Source organism: Mirounga leonina, unplaced genomic scaffold (assembly GCF_011800145.1).
Source record: "Mirounga leonina isolate KUSES-001 unplaced genomic scaffold, KU_Mleo_1.0 Mir_173, whole genome shotgun sequence".
Lineage (NCBI taxonomy): Eukaryota > Metazoa > Chordata > Mammalia > Carnivora > Phocidae > Mirounga > Mirounga leonina.
Window position 1 is genome coordinate 8,521,715 of NW_023270447.1, and position 18,784 is coordinate 8,540,498.

Below are 18,784 nucleotides of genomic sequence, written 5' to 3' on the forward strand. Positions count from 1 at the left end.
TTGGGCCATCCCTAGTTTATTTACCTTTGCATTAAGTATCTGAAGAAGACTTTGGAGAGTTTCTGCCAGAGACAAAGAAGGAGAAAATATGACTTTCACACATAAGGGGTAACCTGAGTGTCTGTCCTTCAGAGGGTTTTGTGAGACTGCTGAATGGCTGTTACTCTTTCAGACTCAGATAAAATCAGTATAAATAAAAAAAATCACTGCTGTTTATAAAGAAACTTAAGAAATCTAAAACTCTGGACTAGGAAAAAAAAATATCCTCTCAGGGGTTCCTGTGTAAGAATTTGGAACAATCTAGATATAACTGCCTAGACTACTCTCTGCCTTCAGCTCAGGTCATAATCCTAGGGTCCTGGGATTGAGCCCATATCAGATTCCCTGCTCAGCGGGGAGCCTGCTTCTCCCTCTCCCTCTGCCACTCCCCCTGCTTATGCACTCTCTCTCTTTCTGTCAAATAAATAAATAAGAGCTTAAAAAAAACAAACAAAAAAAAAACCTCCATTGACCACTGACTGGCATGGAGTATTATGCACCTGGGTTGGAACCATGATCTGCAAGACCACCTGTGCTGAACATCTGAAAGGGGCACATCATGCAGTCTATTATATTTTTACTTTATTTTGCTTTTTTTTTTTTTTACCATGTCTACCCTAAAAATTTCTTGAGGAAAAGAAAAAGTTAAAGATGGAAATTAAACAGCAAAATTTTCTAAAACTCCTCCTGAGTTTACAATTTGGAATGACTTGTGAGCTACTGGGAAGATGGAGTAGAGCTACTTTTTCCTGTTGCTCCCAAGCACAACTGAAAAACCCTATACATTTTAGGTAAAGCAAATATAAGGAGATTCTGAAAGGTCAAAAGAAGAGAGCAGATCATCTAGGGGGGGACACCTTGTTACAGGGATAGGGAAATCAGGGTCCCCGCCCTCTCAGTCTCCACTGATATGGCGAAGTGGTGTCCTACTGTGCAATGATGAACATCTTCACTCTCCATTGAACCTCTGACACCCCCCCAGTGGAGAGAGATGGGAGCCTCTTTACTACCAGTAGGAAGTGGAAATTCAGGCTCCCATGGGCTTCCCTTGACAACACAGGTGAGGTGGGGGTACAGGGAAGGCCTCATTACCAGCCAGTAGAGATTAAAAGTTCCAGTTCTCTAATTCATCCTCTCTGACACTATTCCAGTAGGGATAATGGGGAGCCTGTTATAACCCGATAAGGGTAGAAGTTTACCTTATTTGTCCTTACTCAGGCTTTCATTGTGTCAATGGATATAGGGCCAAAAGGTTTTGGTTGGACTGGAGCAGTTATTGTTGCAAAGTTTTCTACCTTGCTAAACTTCCCCTTTCATATTCCTTTGGGTGGAGAGAGCAAGCTTTTTTTTTTTTTTTTGAGGAGGGGATATATCTAGTTCTGTTGCATAAAATCCATGTTCACTTAGAACCTCAGAATATGCCTTTATTTGGAAATAGGGTCTTTATAGATATAACCAAGTAGATGAGTTCACTTAGATTGAGGTGGATCTTAATTCAATAAGACTTAGGTATACTATAAGAAAAGGAGCAAAAACAGATACAAGGAGACACAGATTAAAAAGGAAGGTAAGATGACTGTCCACATAGAAACTCCAAAAGAACCTATAAAAATAAAAATCCTAGATCTAATAAATTAATTGAGTAAAGTTGAAAGATATAAAATTAACATACAGAAATCAACTGTATTCCTATATACTGGCAATGAACACATGGATCCTGGAATTAAAAATACAATATCATTTAACATTCTTGAAAAATGAAATCCTTAGGTGTGTAAATCTATCAAAATATGTACAGGATTTGTAAGCTGAAAACTATACCACATTGAAAGATATCAAAGAAAATATAAAAAATAGACATACTGTGTTCATGGATTGAAGCATCAACATACCAAAGTTGCCAAACCTCCCCAAATTGATATATAGGTTTAATTCAAATTCAAACAAGACATTTTTCAAGTATGCACAAGATTATTCCAAAATTTATACTGACAATCAAGCAACTGGAGTAGCTAAAACAATTTTGAAAAACAAGAAGGAAGTGGGAGAATTGATTTACCTGGTTGTAAGACTTATTATATAGCTACAGTAATCAACACTATGACATTATTAGAAGACCAGATAAATAAACCAGCAGAAAAAAATAGAGAACCAGAAACAGACACAGATATGTCTAAGTAATTTTTTGACCAAAGTGCAAAAATAATTCAATGGAGGAAAGATAGCCTTTCCAACATAAGATGATAAAGCCACAAATTGGGGTACCAGGACAAAAATCCCATAAGATTTTATTTAAAGGCCTAAAGCTGGATGCCTACCTGAATGAGCAGGTGAAATCCATCAAAGAATTGGGTGACCACGTAATCAACCTGCGCAAGATGGGGGCTCCTGAATCTGGCATGGCAGAGTATCTCTTTGACAAGCACACCTTGGGAAACAGTGATAATGAGAGCTAAGCCTTAGGCTGTCTTCCCATAGCCACAAGGGTGACTTCCCTGGTGTCACCAAGGCATGCATGCATGTTGGAGTTACCTTTACCTTTTCTATAAGTTGTAACAAAGCATCTACTTAACTTCTTTCATTTGTACCATTCTTCAAATAAAGTAATTTGGTGCCAAAAAAAAAAAAGAAAAAAAAGAAAATTCTTAGATATCATTTTGCCAAGATTATGGTTAAAATATTGGGATAATTAGAATAGACCATGGAGCACCACATTAGCCATCCATCCCTGAGATGTTTTTGCCCAGACCATTCAGGCAGTTGGAAATTCAAGAAAAGCAGCAAACATACATAGTTCAAGGCCCCTGAGGACTTTACAAGGGTAGGAAGAAGGGCCAGGATTGGGGCCGGGCAGTGGGGGAGCTCATCTTTATCTGTCAGTAACAGACAAAATAACTGTGAATCTTATGGGGTTACAAAGGTTGGGGGCAGATCCCATTCTTGATTACTACAACCAATTCCACAAGCTGGGCATTAGAAAATGATGATAGGAAATGATGATACATTAGCAAAGAATGTACAAACTTTAAATTAAAAGCTCTGGTGCCTGACCTGAGTCCTGCTTCCAATCCTCAGTTGAGAAATTAAGTGTGGTTAGAGAGACTAAGGGGATAAGAGGGAAATTAAGAAGACAAAATGGCCCCTCTGTGAGTAGCTCTACCTTCCAAGACAGAAGAAATCACTGGAAAAAATTAGATCTCTAAGGCCTCCAAACCGAGGGAATTAGATAAATGACAAACATTTCCAACATGAGGGAGCATCCCATTGCAAAAGTTTTGTTTCCCTTGTACTCCCATGAAAAATTAGTCAAGGAGAAACTGGTCCTAAGTTAAACTTTGAATGTGAAAGTTCTTCTAAAATAGCTTTGCTAAATTTATTTCCTTACAGTAAAGGACTTCACCTTTTGATTTTATTGTTTGTGAAAATACACTGTGATCAAATGGGGTAACATTTTACTGAGAAATTTCAGGGTTTATGTAAGTTGAAAGACAATCTTTCTACTAGTAGAATTATAAGCACATATTAAAAATTCATCCTTAAAACAGGGTATGGCTTTGACCTCTCCAGGAAAAATCGATGGGACATTAGAGAAGTGTGGTAGGGGGAATTCTAAGGTGGCTTTCATGAGTTCCATCTCCTGGTGTTAAATCCCATATACTCTCATCCCCTTGAGTGGAACAGGACTTCTGTTTTGCTTATAGAAAGTAGAATAGGGAAAAAAGTGATGGGATATCACATATCCTGGATTAGGTTACATTATATGGCAAAGGTGGTGAGACGTCTTTCCCAAGATTACATTATATGTGTGAAATTCCATTTTAGCAGATCAGTATACAGGAAATTCTCCTGCTGGGCTTGAGGAAGCAAACAACCACACTGTGAACTGCCTGCGAAGAGGGCCACATAGTAGGGAACTGGAGCAGCCTCGGGAACCTGAAGGTGGATGTCCACTGACAGCCAGTAAGAAGCAAGGGCCCTCAATCACACAGCTGCAAGGAAATGAATTCTTCTAACAGTTGGATGAACTGGGACATGGATTCTTCCCTCGTCAGCTCTCCAGATGAGAATGAAGTCTACTTGCCCCCTTGATTGCAGCATGTGAGACCCCAAGCAGAGAACCCAGTTAAGCTGTGCCTAGGTTCTTGAACCACTGAAATTGTGAGATAATAAATGTGTGTTATTTTAAGCTGTTAAGTTTGTGATAGATCTTATGCAGCAATATTTCTAGGATGAGCCATAATTGCCGAGAGCAGAATGGTATCAGTCTTGATAAAAATGAAGTAAAATATTATTATAAAATGGGTTGTTTTCATTATTGTTTTCTTTTTTTGGCATAAAATTGATTAGTGAAAGATGTTTTTTCTAGACTGGGTAGACTGTACAGTGGAGGAAGACAGTATATTCACATGTCAGTATAATCTGAAAAAATGATTATAAGTAGTTCTTCCCTAGAGCTGAAATTCTCAATTTTTCTATTAAAGATTTTTATTTATTTATTTGAGGGAGAGTGTGTGCGTGTGCATGAGCAGGGGAGAGAGGCAGAGGGAGAAGGAGGAGCAGACTCCCCACTGAGTAGGGAGCCTGACACTGCTGGAGCCCAGGACCCTGAGATCATGACCTGAGCTGAAGGCAGATGCTCCACGGACTGAGTCACCCAGGCACCACTCAATTTTTTATTAGAACTTTTATCATGAGAACCCAGTTTCTGAGACTTCTGAACTGTTATTATGTCCTCATGGAATGCCTTCTATTTTTTCTAACAGAAAGACATTTTTCAGATTTACGATTGAAATTGGCTATATTTGTTATTTGAGAAACTATATATATGTTTTAATAAAAGGTGATGGAGATTTATTACATAACAGAAAATTATAGGATATAAAAATGCTTCAAAATGAGTAGAAAAAAAGAACAGGGAAATAGGCTGTTTTCTGCTAAAATTTAATCTGTTGTGAGTGAATGTAGGCTTTTATCTATATGGTGATCATTCAATCACAACGAATGCAAAATTGGAAGTTACCAGCCAGCTATATTTTGCTTCATTCAGATACTTGAATATTTACATCAAATCTCACTTTCCCTATAATTTTATGGATTTTATGTCTTTGTTTTATATGAAAATAAGGTCCAAGAACAGCGGAAGTTATAGGGAGAATACCTAAAGTTAAGTGCTTACAGAATTATAACATATATGTGCTGAACTTGATTGGGTTTTTGTAATATATGTTTGGTCTCAAGTAGCAAGCAGGGCCTTGTGTAGTGTAAGTCACATCAAGGTTGTTTTTTATATTTTCTGAATAAATTTAAAATCATAATGTATGACAAGTTTGATGGTTCTGAATATTATTTTTTATGCTTTCTGATACTTTTTGATAGATTAGGGGGGATTGGCTTGTGAAAAGCCTACACACACACACACACACAAATATTGTACTTAATGATAAAACTGCTAGTGACAAAGCAATAGACAAGGGTCCTAGTTAAGGAAAAAAGGATGTAATGTAGAAAACAGAAATGAATTCAAAGAGTACAGTTCAAATAGAGGAATAGAACAGAGAATTTTTTTTTTTAAGATTTTATTTATTCGCGAGAGAGAGAATGAGAGACAGAGAGCATGAGAGGGAGGAGGGTCAGCGGGAGAAGGAGACTCCCCGCCGAGCAGGGAGCCCGATGCGGGACTCGATCCCGGGACTCCAGGATCATGACCTGAGCCGAAGGCAGTCGCTTAACCAACTGAGCCACCCAGGCGCCCGAGAACAGAGAATTTTTAACAAAATTTGAGAGAAGTTTATTAAATAGTTAGGGGCTCTGTGACACAGGATTCTCTGATTAGTAGGGTAAAACGATTTTGATGGTAGGAAAGGTAGAATTTATTTTTCTTTCATTTTTAAGTGACTAGGGTATCTTTTTGTTCTGCAAACTCTGGAGTCCATTGAGGGCCAGATGGGACAGTTTTTAAAAAGAGGAAAGGATAATTTCAGGCTTCAAAATCTAAAGGGACAAAATACTAAGTTAAAAATACTCTTTGATTTGACTATACTTAGCTAATTGGGGATGTTAAAATTACTGACCAAATTGCACTTTGTAAATATCTGAATAAAAGCAGAATTAGATAGGGCCTAACAACCAAGGTGAGAACTCAGATTTATTAACATTAATTTATGGCTTAAGAAAGAAATGGAAAATATTCTTTGTCCCCACTGAGGTGACGTAATTGGAGAAAGAAACTTCTTCCACTTGAGTTGGGAAAACAGTTGGTTGAGTTCGTTGTCACAGGGAGTAGTGGAAAAGGATGGGCATCAGGGTAGCAGGCTAGTAAGGGGAAAGATCTAAAAATAGCAAGAATAACCACTGGGGCCCAGAACATGAGTCTGTAGCAAGAGGCATTTCCAAATCTGACGAGCAAAGCTTTAGTCGAGCCAGAGGAGACAACATTCAGATGGGACCAGAAGCAACGGTTGTGGTACTTGGGATCCATAAAGCAGTCCTCCTTGGTGTTCCATCTAGCTACTCATATCCCCAAGTAAGGCAGATTAGGGAAGGTTTGCTGTCTGTCAATATGTGGCAGGCTGGTGGAGATGGGGTTCCGATGACAAGCCTGAAAGAAGGAGTAGCCAAAACCAAAAAAAAAAAAAAAACACCCAAATGGGAATGGTAACATACGAAGAGAAGAGAAATATGCATATTCTTGCATATAGTTTATCCATGCTAAGCTACCTACAATTCTCTGATACACCATATCATTTCACTCATTATCACGTGTTTGAGAACATGGGTGTTTAAACAAGATAGCCTCAGACAGCCTAGCAGCCTGACATATCTTAGAAAAGCTACCTACCTCTTTGGGTCAGAGATTTCACACCTCTAAAGGGAAGTGGTAATGCCTATTCCTTAGAATGATTGCAGGGCACTGCATGTAAATTACGCATCAGAGAGTGTCCCTGGGAGCACAAAGTAAAGGCTAATTTGTCTGCCCTTTGTCATGCTCTGTCGTCTGCCAGGAAGTACTGATCTAACATTTCACTCCTCCTGACGTTATTTACCCTTCAGTTCTCATTCCTAATTATTTCCTCAGTGAATCCTCATTCCAACTCTCATTTTGGATTAGTTGATACTGTTACTAGAATTTGATACCATAGTTGGGTGTTACAATATTAGTCTTTCTCATTAGATTATTAGTTTCTTGAAATCACTGACTATATCTTATCAATATCTGTAGCCCAAACACTGAGCATAGGGCCTGGTACAGAGTAATTATTAACGTTCTGCTGAAATGATTTGAACTAAATGCATGACGACTCATATCAAGAAGTCTTGCCTTATTTCCTTTATTATAAAGCCCCCAACCGGCTTCGTACAGTGTCACTGGTACTTCATCCTTACTTTGTACTTTTCAGCTTGTAACTCCAGTGCGCTGCAATGTCTGTTTCTTTTTTGGACACTCTTTGAAAACACAATGTATGTCATCTAATTTTTTGGAATCCCTGCATCCACAGTACGAAGCACGTTTTCAGTGCCCAATATGTGCTCACTGAGAACTTAAATACGTAAGTGGCTGGATGGGTGAATCTATCAAGAAAATAACATTTAAAAACTAGGAAAATGACATGTAATGAATGCTTATCTTTTAAACCAGGATTTATAAATTTGCTATGATACAAAATATAATGAATTTTTCATTTATATCGTACTTGAACCATGAAAACAAAAGGTAAATTGTCAGATATAACCACTTTATGATCTATCAATTGGTTCATTTTCATTATCTTCAAATCAACTTTTATGTTGAATATGATTCCTATTTCGTGAGTAATATATTTTACTGACAGATTATTTTGCTCAGTGGATGGTGGTAAGAAAACTAAATTTTCTTTGTCTTAATAGCTTATTCATTTGTTTGTAAAGACAATTATTGTCTAGTTTTACCATTCTAATATATGTTCATACGAACAGCGGCTGAAAATGTTGCATTTACTGTTCAGAATGTAATAATGTCCCATCTACATAGATCATGGCTTAGTGATTTAAGTCGTATCTCCCCAAATCTAATATGATCATGTCACAGCTCAGTTTAAAGCCTATTGTGATCTAATTAGTACATATAGAAGAAATCAATACAACCTTCATAGTGCAGCCTACATGGTCTTTCACGGTTTCATCTTAATTCATGTCCAGCCTAATTTCCTAAAAGTCCTATTGTAAACCTGTGTAATAGCCACCCTGAACTCACCATTCTCCATATATGTCAGACTCTTCAAAAAGTCTACCTTTCTTTCATTTTTCTTTCTTTCTCTTTTTATTTTCAGGAGAGGTCTTTCTTCCATACCTACTCCTATTTCTCTATTCCAAGGGTGCATCTTGCTCTACCTGGACAACTGTGGTATCTCCCCATCGGTCTGCCCACATGATTTTTAATTAGCTTTCCAGGGTGTACCCAGGATAAATATTTCAAAATGAAACTCTGAAAATTGTTCACAATACATTATAGAATTCCTGTTGTTCCTAGGATAAGGATTAAACAAGGTGTAGGCATGGCGTGACCTGCTCTACTTCTCCAGTCTCCCACAGTCCCATCTTTATATTCATTATCTATGCTCAACCACCTTGCTCTCATTGCTCCTTTTTCATTCGCTGTAAATATCATGCCCCTTCATAACACTACCATGATGTTTCTTTTACCTGGAAATCTCTTCTGGCCCCCCCCCCTTTCACTAGTAAACTCTTACTCATCTTCCAAATATCACCTTAAGAATTATGATTTTGGCTTTCCAGTTTCTTCTTGGATTAAAGAGAGGTGGAAAGAGTGCTGCTATCACCTTGACAAAAACAAAAAATCCAGGCAAATGCAAGTTCATAACTTTTCCTGAACCAAAGAACTGAGGTCATGGCACAACCAACTAATGCAAAATCTGAGGAGAGACTAAAGACTGCGGGAAAAGATAGGACCTGGGATGATGTAGCCAAGTACTGATAAGAAGAATGCAGCTTGAGATGCTAACAAATTAGCTGCAGATAGCATGTTAGTGTGAGTTTGGAGGCCTCAGGTGCTGTGTGTATAGGGGGAGGTCACACCTACTTGCAGGTTTTTCTACATGCACCTCATAAGATATTCACAAAAAGACTGGTGAAAGTTCTGAGGAAGAGTCCCTCATGGTGCAGGGTTAGGGAAGAGGAATGGCAGTGTCAGCAAGAGAAGCACAAGCCCCATTTGAATACTCCTTCCCCATCTGCCCCTACAGAACTTACTGTGGTAGAAGAGCAGTGAACACCACAGCTTTCAGGGCATTAGTGAAAACTAGTGAAAAAACAGTAAGGGAAGGATCAGAATACATGCTTGTACAGAATTACAGCTGGAGAGGGGTGAGTACACTCTACTACCAGACTAAAAGTTAATGAGTAACAGGTCAACAGTTCTCCTGGAAGAGGACCAGGATAGAGCAAGACTGGAGAGGAACTCTCTCAGGCACACCTCAAGGGGAAGATCTACAGCTGAGGATGAATCAGAATGATAAAACCATAAAGAAGGCCACTCCCACTCTGAACACACATTATCTCTAGAGGAATTAGGTGACCAGGTGCCCTGAGGGTAGCAATAGCAACCACTTCTCTTTAGATAGCTTCAAATCCACACAATAAAGGTCTAACAGAAGGAAAGGAATGCTAATTTCTAGCCCCCCCAAATATTGTTTACCTCAGTATCTACTCTCTTATATAGAATGTTTACTTTCTTTCTACAAAAGATTACAAGGTTTATGAAAAAGCAAATAACGGACAATGCATTTCCAAGAGACAAAGATAATCAATAGAACTAGGCTCGTATTTGAGATATATATTGAAAAGCTATGAGCAGAATGTTAAAATCAATGTTATACAGTTTACCCGTGAATAGCATGGGTTTGAACTATATGGATCCACATTTACATGGGTTTTTAAAAAAATACAGTACAGTACTATAAAATATTTTCTCTTCCTTATGATTTTCTTAAATCATTTTCTTTTGTCCAGCTTACTTTATTCTAATACAGTATATAACGTATATAACATACACAATATGTGTTAATCAGCTATTTATGCAATTGGTAAGACTTCCAGTCAACAATAGGCTATTGGGCAGCAGATTGCTTGCAGAACACATTGGGTGGCTCTGGGTGCTCCACGTGGACTCCAGGAAGCCTGAAAAGCCATCAGGGTGGGGAAGCCCAAGCTCCACTATCCGAACAGAAGAGACCTGATGGAATCCACAAGATGGGTTTTAGCTGCCACTGGAGTCGAGTTGGATGAAGTATTCTTAGAAACAGAAGAACAGTTGCAAAAGTTGCAAGATGGTAACCACCTGCTGTTTCAACACATGCCAATGGGTAAAACTGGTGGAATGAAGTTGGTGCAGATCGGAAGCATTCTTCACTACATAGTGGGAAAGCACCATCTCTTTCGGGGAGGACCTCAAGGAGAGAACCCTCATTGACCTGCACATGGAAGTGACGCTAGATCTGCTGGAACTGATTATCATACATCCTTTCCTGAAACCAGATGATCAACAAAAACAACCGGTTAACATGGCCTAGAAGGCTATAATTAGATGCACGTCTGAGTTTGAAAAGGTTTTAAGGGATCACGGCAAACGATTTCTTATTGGAAATCAGCTGAGGCTTGTGGATATGATTCTGCTCCAAATCATTTTGGTTCTAGAAGAGAAAGTCCCCACTATTCTGTCTGCACCTCCAGGAGTTCACAGTGAAAATAAGCAATATCCCTACAATTAAGAAATTCCTTGAATGTGGCAGCAGGAAGAAGTCTCCTCCAGATGACATCTACATACAGAAGAGAGAACCATCTACATCTCTATGCTGTAAAACATCACATATATCTGTGAGTGAGGGCTAGCCCCTACAGATTTCTGTGTCCACAGTAGCATTTTAATTGGTGCCAGGCTGCCATGAGCCCAGCTCTGTCATGGTGCTATGTATAATTGTTCTTAAGTTGGGTCTTTCATGTCAAGACCTTTTCTAGAAACATCAACACTTTTTGTCCAGTGAATAACTGTTATGCGACCTTTTTCTGAAAACCTTTTTGGAGAAGCTGGCACTTAAGTTAGATCTGACGCAGTTACTCATTTCGGATAACAAGGCTGGGTAGGACTTCATGTTCTCCCTTGAGGTTCTGCTCTCCTCTCCTTATCCCATTCCAAATAACCTCCAGTTTTTTCCTAATTTTTAGTGTTTAATAACAGCAGAATAGCTAGTGAATAGCTCCTCTCAGCCATAATAAATCCGTGGTAGTAGTGATTGCGTCAATATTAGCCAAAATAAAGAATTTACAAATAGGGGTGCCTGGGTGGCTCAGTCATTGAGTGTCTGCCTTAGGTTCAGTTCAGGATCCCAGGGTCCTGAGCCCCCCATCAGGCTCCCTGCTCTGCAGGAGACCTGCTTCTCCCTCTCCCACACCCCCTACTTTGTGTTCCCTCTCTCGCTGTGTCTCTCTCTGTCAAATAAAGAAATAAATTCTTAAAAAAAAAGAATTTACAAATAAAAAAAATCACAATAGACTCTTGGGGGGAGTCAAAAGTTATATGGGATTTTTGACTGCACAGGGGGTTGGTGCCCCAACCCCAACTTATTCAAGATTCTACTGTAATATGATAAAATCTCTAATGCAAAAGGTGGACAGCATGCAAGATGAAATGGGTAATTTTAGAAGAAAAGTGGAATCTATAAGAAAGAAACAAATGAAAAAGCTAGAAACAAAAAGCAGTAACAAAGATAAGGAATGTCTTCAACATGCTTATGCCCAATACAACCAATTAAAAAAACTCCCTATGCTCAATGTAACCCCCCACAAAAAAAAAGAAAAGAAAAAAAAATTAATGACCTCAAAGATAGGTAGGTGAAAAAACAAAACAAAAAAAAGTATGAAAATCAAACAGAGGATCCAAGTGCTGTTGGACAATATTAACTGGTTTAGTAAATGTATTCTTGGAATTCCAGGAGAAGAAAAAGAAAAGGGAGAGGAGAAATAATTGAAGAAATAATGGCAAAAAATTTTCCAAAATTAGTGACAGACACACACACACAGACATGCCTCACACTTACCTGTTATATTCAAACTGCTGAAAATAAATGAAAATGGGGAAAACTTGAAGGCAGCCAGAGAAAAAAGACACGTTACATAAAGAGAACCAAAGAACTACAGCACATTTCTCATCTGGAGTCATGCAAGCCAGATACACCGAATTGTTATATTTAGTGTTGCAAAATAAATAAATAAATAATGCCCATATAAGATTCTATACACCCCCAAATATCTGTCAAAGTGAGGGAAAAAATATCTGCTTTATACACACACACACTCACTCACAATTTATTTCTAGTAGACTTGCACCGCAAGATATCTTAAGGAAAATTCTTCAGGCAGGAGGACTATGAAACCAGACAGAAAGGTGGATAAACTAAAAAGGATGAACTCTGATATGGAATAAATGAATAAAAGCAGAGATTTCAAAGCAAAAATAGTGATATATTGTATGCTTAAAGCTTATGTTAAAAGTAAAATGTATGACCTAAATAGCACATGGGTTTGGAGGGAAGAGCTGATATTTTTAGTTGTGAGCATCTTGCTCTACATATTAAGTGATATAATATACATAAGTAGACAACACCAATGTTACATAACATATAATGTAACACTATATGAAAGGGCTTCAACCCTAGGAATGACTACTAATTTTTTTAAGTTATAAATAATTCCACAGTAGAGACAAATTAGGATTATAAAACATGCTCAATTAACTCAGGAGAAGGCATTAATTCCATTTATTATATATACTGATATTGCTTTATACACTTATTTCAGCTTATAGGAACACATTTTTGAGTGATTTATTAGCTGAACACATTTTTTTTTCATAAACCATAAGCTTCTTGGAAGCTGGGACCATATATGTTATTGCCTTAGATTATATCCCAAAATCTAGCATGTATAATGGGCTCAATAAATATTTGTTAAATAAATGAATAAAATCTACTTGTCGGGCACCTGGGTGGCTCAGATGGTTGAGCGTCTGCCTTTGGCTCAGGTCGTGATCTCAGGGTCCTGGGATCGAGTCCCGCATCGGGCTCCCTGCTCCTTGGGAGCCTGCTTCTCCCTCTGCCTCTCTCTCTCTCTCTGTCTCTCATGAATAAATAAATAAAATCTTTAAAAAAAAATCTACTTGCCTTTGCAAACAACTTTCTCTACCTCAAATGCCCTTGGTCCGTTTCTCTGCCTGGAAGAGCTTCTAAGCTTTCAGGACATGATTAACTACCTTCTCCTACTTTGTTAATTTCCCATTTGTACAATACTCTTATTCAGTACTTAATTTCTGCCAGCACTTGGCAAGGCATTGGGGGTGGGGGTGTTCAATGATGAGAAAAATATGCTCCCTACCTTAAAGAAGTGCAGTATAGTTAATTGACATGATAATTAGGTAACCAATATCTGTAATGCAATGATAATAGTACAAATATAGTTAAAGGCTCTTCTTGACATCCGGAATGTGAGAGGATAGAGAAAACAATTAGTATGAAAAACTATATTATACTATTTTTTAAAAAAACTACTAAGCAATCACAACTGGAAATTCCACCTGTTGCCAGTGTATCATTTGATAGTTTTATTTCCCTGATTTTTTTTTTTAGAAACAGATATTGCCTAGTTTTAGAAAAAAAATGATTAAATGGCATGTGTGTAATTAAGTACATATAAGTTTTTCATGTTCTCCTTTGGTGTGTTTAGTATAAGTTGTAATTACAATGTACACAAGTGTACCCTGTAGGAGCAGCTGAGATCTGGTGTAGTTACACATCGATTCTAATTATTATGTTAAAATTAGCTACAAAAAGAATCATAGAGGCACCTTAGATTGAAATCCTAAGCTAAAGATGTAAACATATGTATGGAAAATTAATGTTATTATGCAACTTTAAATGCTTTATAACTTGATATTCCCTTTAATGTTGGGAAGAGTAGCACTTCATACACTCAGACTATTGTAGAAGAGGACTTCTTTTTTTTCTCCCTTTTGCCCATTTCTAAAATACATGAATGGTGATATATGGAACTTTTAGTTTGTTAGTGCACCCTGGGTTCCAGCTGCAGACAGAATTGGAAATGCCCTTAAAAAAAGACTTTGGGGTACCTGGGTGGCTCAGTTGGTTAAGCGTCTGCCTTCAGCTCAGGTCATGATCTCAGGATCCTGAGATCAAGCCCCACATCGGGCTCCCTGCTCAGTGGCAAGTCTGCTTCTCCCTCTCCCTCTGTTATCTCTGTCGTTCTCACTCTCTCTCAAATAAGTAAATAAAAATTTTTAAAAAGATTTTATTGATTGATTGATTGATTGATTGATTGAGGTGGGGAGGTTAGGGGTGGAGGAGGAGAGAGAGGGAGAGAATCTCAAGCAGACTCTTGAGTCCAAGGGACTCGATCTCAGATCTCACCACGCTGAGATCATGACCTGAGCTGAAACCAAGAGTCTGATGCTTAACCAACTGAGCCACCCAGGCACCACTGGAAATGCCCTTTAAGTGAAGAAATCTAACACTAGTGGGGACTCCTAGAAAAATATAAAACAAAATATACTCTTACTTCTTATTGTCAGTTTTTCTCGCACAAGATGAAGACTTCAATTACTCTCCACTATGCTCTAAAATTTCAACATTACTAGCCTGTCATTTCCTTTTAATTCGCTCCCAGTTAACAAGTATATATTTACATTTACATATATGTATTCCTTTTGTAAAAGGAAATGAAAATAGACATTTTAATCCTGAAAAATATTAGCAGGTAAGATCCAGAGATGTGGGGCGCCTGGGTGGCTCAGTTGTTAAGCGTCTGCCTTTGGCTCAGGTCATGATCCCAGGGTCCTGGGATCAAGCCCCACATCAGGCTCCCTGCTCAGTGGGGACCCTGCTTCTCTCTCTCCCACTCCCCCTGCTTGTGTTCCCTCTCTCGCTGTTGTCTCTCTCTGTCAAATAAAAAAAAAAATCCAGAGATGTATCAAATAGATAATACACATCATTACCAAGAGGATTTGGAGAGAAATTTGTAGTTTTAAATACCTATAATAGAAAAGAAAATTATAAAAATCAGTGACCTGAGATACTTACTACCTTAAAAAGTAGTAAAAAAGAAAGTAATTTAACCCAAAGTAAGTAGAAGGAAGGACAAAATAAAGATTATAGTATAAATCAATTAGAAAGACAAAAACAGGAAGAAATAAGTGTATCAAAAAGTTATTTCTTTGAAAATATTAATACAAATCTCAAAACGTTAGTAGAGAAAGAAATTACAAACATTAGAAAAATTAAATGTGCTATGGTGAGCGCTGTGAATTGTGTAAGACTGTTGAATCACAGACCTGTACCTCTGAAGCAAATAATACATTATATGTTAAAAAAAAAAAGAAGAAGAAGAAGAAGAAGATAGCAGGAAGGGAAAAATGAAGGGGGGAAATTGGAGGGGGAGACGAACCATGAGAGACTATGGACTCTGAGGAACAAACTGAGGGTTCTAGAGGGGAGGGGGTGGGGGGATGGGTTAGCCTGGTGATGAGTATTAAAGAGGAATGGAGCACTGGGTGTTATAAGCAAACAATGAATCATGGAACACTACATCAAAAACTAATGATGTAATGCATGGTGATTAACATAACAATAAAAAATTTTAAAAAACTAATGATGTAATGTATGGTGATTAAATAAAATAATAAAAAAATAAAAATTAAATGCAGTATCATTACATATCTTACAGAATTTAAAAAGAAAGCAAGGGAATATGAGAACAACTTTATACCAATGAATTTACCAACTTATGAGATAAATTCCTTGAAAAACAAACTTACAAATATAGACTTAAGATAAATCAAAACCTGAGTTCTTCATCTCTAATTAAAGAAATTGAATGAAAACTTACTTTAATTTGAGTTCATCATCTCTAAAGAAATTGAATGAAAACTTACTTTAAAAATAAAAATAAACAAAATCTCAAGAATCAGATATTTTTTTAATATTGAAGACTAGCAGATATTTGAGAAACTTTTACACAAAGGCTTTAAGAAAATAAAGGGGGAAGAAAAACATCTGCCAACTTGTTTGATGAGACTGGTATATCCTTAATATAAAAACCTGGCAAAAGCATTAAAAGATATAAAATCGTAGAACAATCTCATTCATGATAAGGTGAGTGTGATTTGTTAATTTCTAGGGTAACCTTAAAAAATATATGTAAGTGCCATGTTAGAAGAGGGAGGGAAAATAGCCTGAGAAAAAAAGAAATACAGAAAAGATGTGAAGGAATAACATAGAATTTGAGTACATTTGTCATTATGGCAAGTCTGAATTGATATAATATTACATTCAAAACCCAAAAAGGGGGTGCCTGGGTGGCTCAGTCGGTTAAGCGTCTGCCTTCAGTTCAGGTCATGATCCCAAGGTCCTGGAATCGAGTCCCGCCTCAGCCTCCCTGATCAGGAGGGAGTCTGCTTCTTCCTCTACTTTTCCCCCCACGATGCTATCTCTCTTTCTTTCTCCCTCTCTCAAATGAATAAATAAAATCTTTAAAAAAATAAATAAATTGGGAGCAAGATGGCGGAGAAGTAGGAGACCTGGATTTCCTCTCCTCTCAGGAATTCAGCTGGATAGGGATCAAACCATTCTGAACACCTACAAACCCAACAGGAGATCGAAGAAAAGAAGAGCAACAACTCTCTCATCAGAAAAGCGACCACTTTCTGGAAGGTAGGATGTGCGGAGAAGTGAATCCGCGGCGATATTCGGGAGGATAGACGGCGGGGGAGGGGCCTCCGTCGGCCGCTTCTGGCAAGTGATAGAACCACGGAGCACAAAATCGGAACTTTTAAAAGTCTGCTCTGCTGAGGGACGTCACTCTGGTGGCTAAGCGGGGGGTGGAACCCTCTGGGACAGTGTGGTCTCAGGACCCTCGGGGTCACAGAAAAACCGGGGGTGCCTGAGGGCGGCAGAGCTCCCAGGTATCGGAGCGGGGAAGCCGGCTGCAGAGGCGGAGCCCAGGCGCGGGCTCTCAGCTCGGGGTTGCCATAAACCGTGATCCGCGGCACAGTCGGGCCCCTGCTCCTCCAGCAGGGACCCAACAAGCGGCAGATCCGGGGAGACTCACCTTCCTCCCCGGGAGGAGCCGCGCGGGAGTGCACCGCAGGGATCTGCTGGGTTTGGAGACTCCGGACCGGGTCGGGTGCCAGAGATAGAAACGCGTGGTCACAGGCCGGGCGAGCACGGAGTGCGGCCGGAGACCAGGGAGACGGGAGTGACTGGCGGCTTTTCTCTGGGGGCTCACTGAGAAGTGGGGACCCGAGTTCTCGGCTCCTCCGGGGCGGAGATTGGGAGGCCGCCATTTTCACTCTCCGCCTCCAAAGCTGTACGGAAAGCTCGCAGGGAACAAAAGCCCCGGAGAGCAAACCGGAGCCGATCACTTAGCCGGGAGGAGGCAAGGGCGGGGCAATTCCGCCTCCGGCAGAGACATTTGGGAACCACGGCAACAGGCCCCTCCCCAGAAGATCAGCGAGAACAGCCAGCCAAGACCAAGTTTACCGATCAATGAGAACGGCAGAACGCCAGCACTAGGGGAATACAGCACATAGAATTCACGGCTTTTTTACCATGATTCCTTAGTCTTTTAAAGTTAATTTTTTTTTAACTGTCTTTTTGTCTTTTTATTTCTTTTTGAATTTTTCTTTTTCCCTTTTTCAAACAACATCTTATCAATCCCTTTTTTTAAAAAAAACATTTTTATTTTTCATTTTTAGAGTCATATTCTATCCCTTCATAGTAGTTACCCATATTTTTGGCTTATATATATAAGTTGTTCTCTCTTTAAAATTTTGAGATAGTTTCTTCTAACAGATTAAAATATACCCTAAATCTCTAGTATATGGTGTTTTCTATTCCCCTGCCTGATCACATCCTCTCCCTTTTTTTTTTCTTTTTTTAAATCCTTTCTTTTTTCAAACAACTTCTTATCAATTCCTTTTATAAAATTTTTTATAATTTCCATTTTTACAGTCATTTTCCATCCCTTCATCATATCAACCCTTATTTTTGTACATATATAAGTTTTTCTTTCTTTAAAATTTTGGGAGACACTTTCTTCTAAAAGACCAAAACACACCCCAAATCTAGTGTGTGGCACTGATCTATATACCATATAGATCATATTTGATCACATTCTGGTTTTTCTTTTGTTGTTGTTGTTTTGTTTTGTTTGTTTTTGTTTTTATCTTTATCTTTTTCTTTTTTTTTTTTTTTCTTTTTCTTTTTTCTCTCTTTCCCCTTCTTATCCCACTGCTTCAGGTCTTTTCTGATTTGTTTAGAGTATATTTTCTGGGGACGTTGTTACTCTGCTAGCATTTTGTTCTCTCATTAATCTATTCTCCTCTGCACAAAATGACGAGACGGAAAAAATCACCTCAACAAAAAGAACAAGAGGCAGTACCGACGGCCAGGGACCTACTCAATACGGACATTAGTACGATGTCAGATCTAGAGTTCAGAATCATCACTTTAAAGATACTAGCTGGGCTTGAAAAAAATATGGAAGTTATTAGAGAAACTCTTTCTGGAGAAGTAAAAGAGCTAAAATCCAACCAAGTAGAAATCAAAAAGGCTATTAATGAGGTGCAATCAAAAATGGGGGCGCTAACTGCTAGAATAAATGAGGCAGAAGAGAGAATCAGTAATAT

At 38.5% G+C, this 18,784-nt stretch overlaps 1 pseudogene; it reads left to right on the top strand.

The window, feature by feature from the left end:
* Positions 1 to 2,279: 2,279 nt before the first annotated feature.
* On the top strand, positions 2,280 to 10,923 carry LOC118020393 (annotated as a pseudogene).
* Positions 10,924 to 18,784: the final 7,861 nt, after the last annotated feature.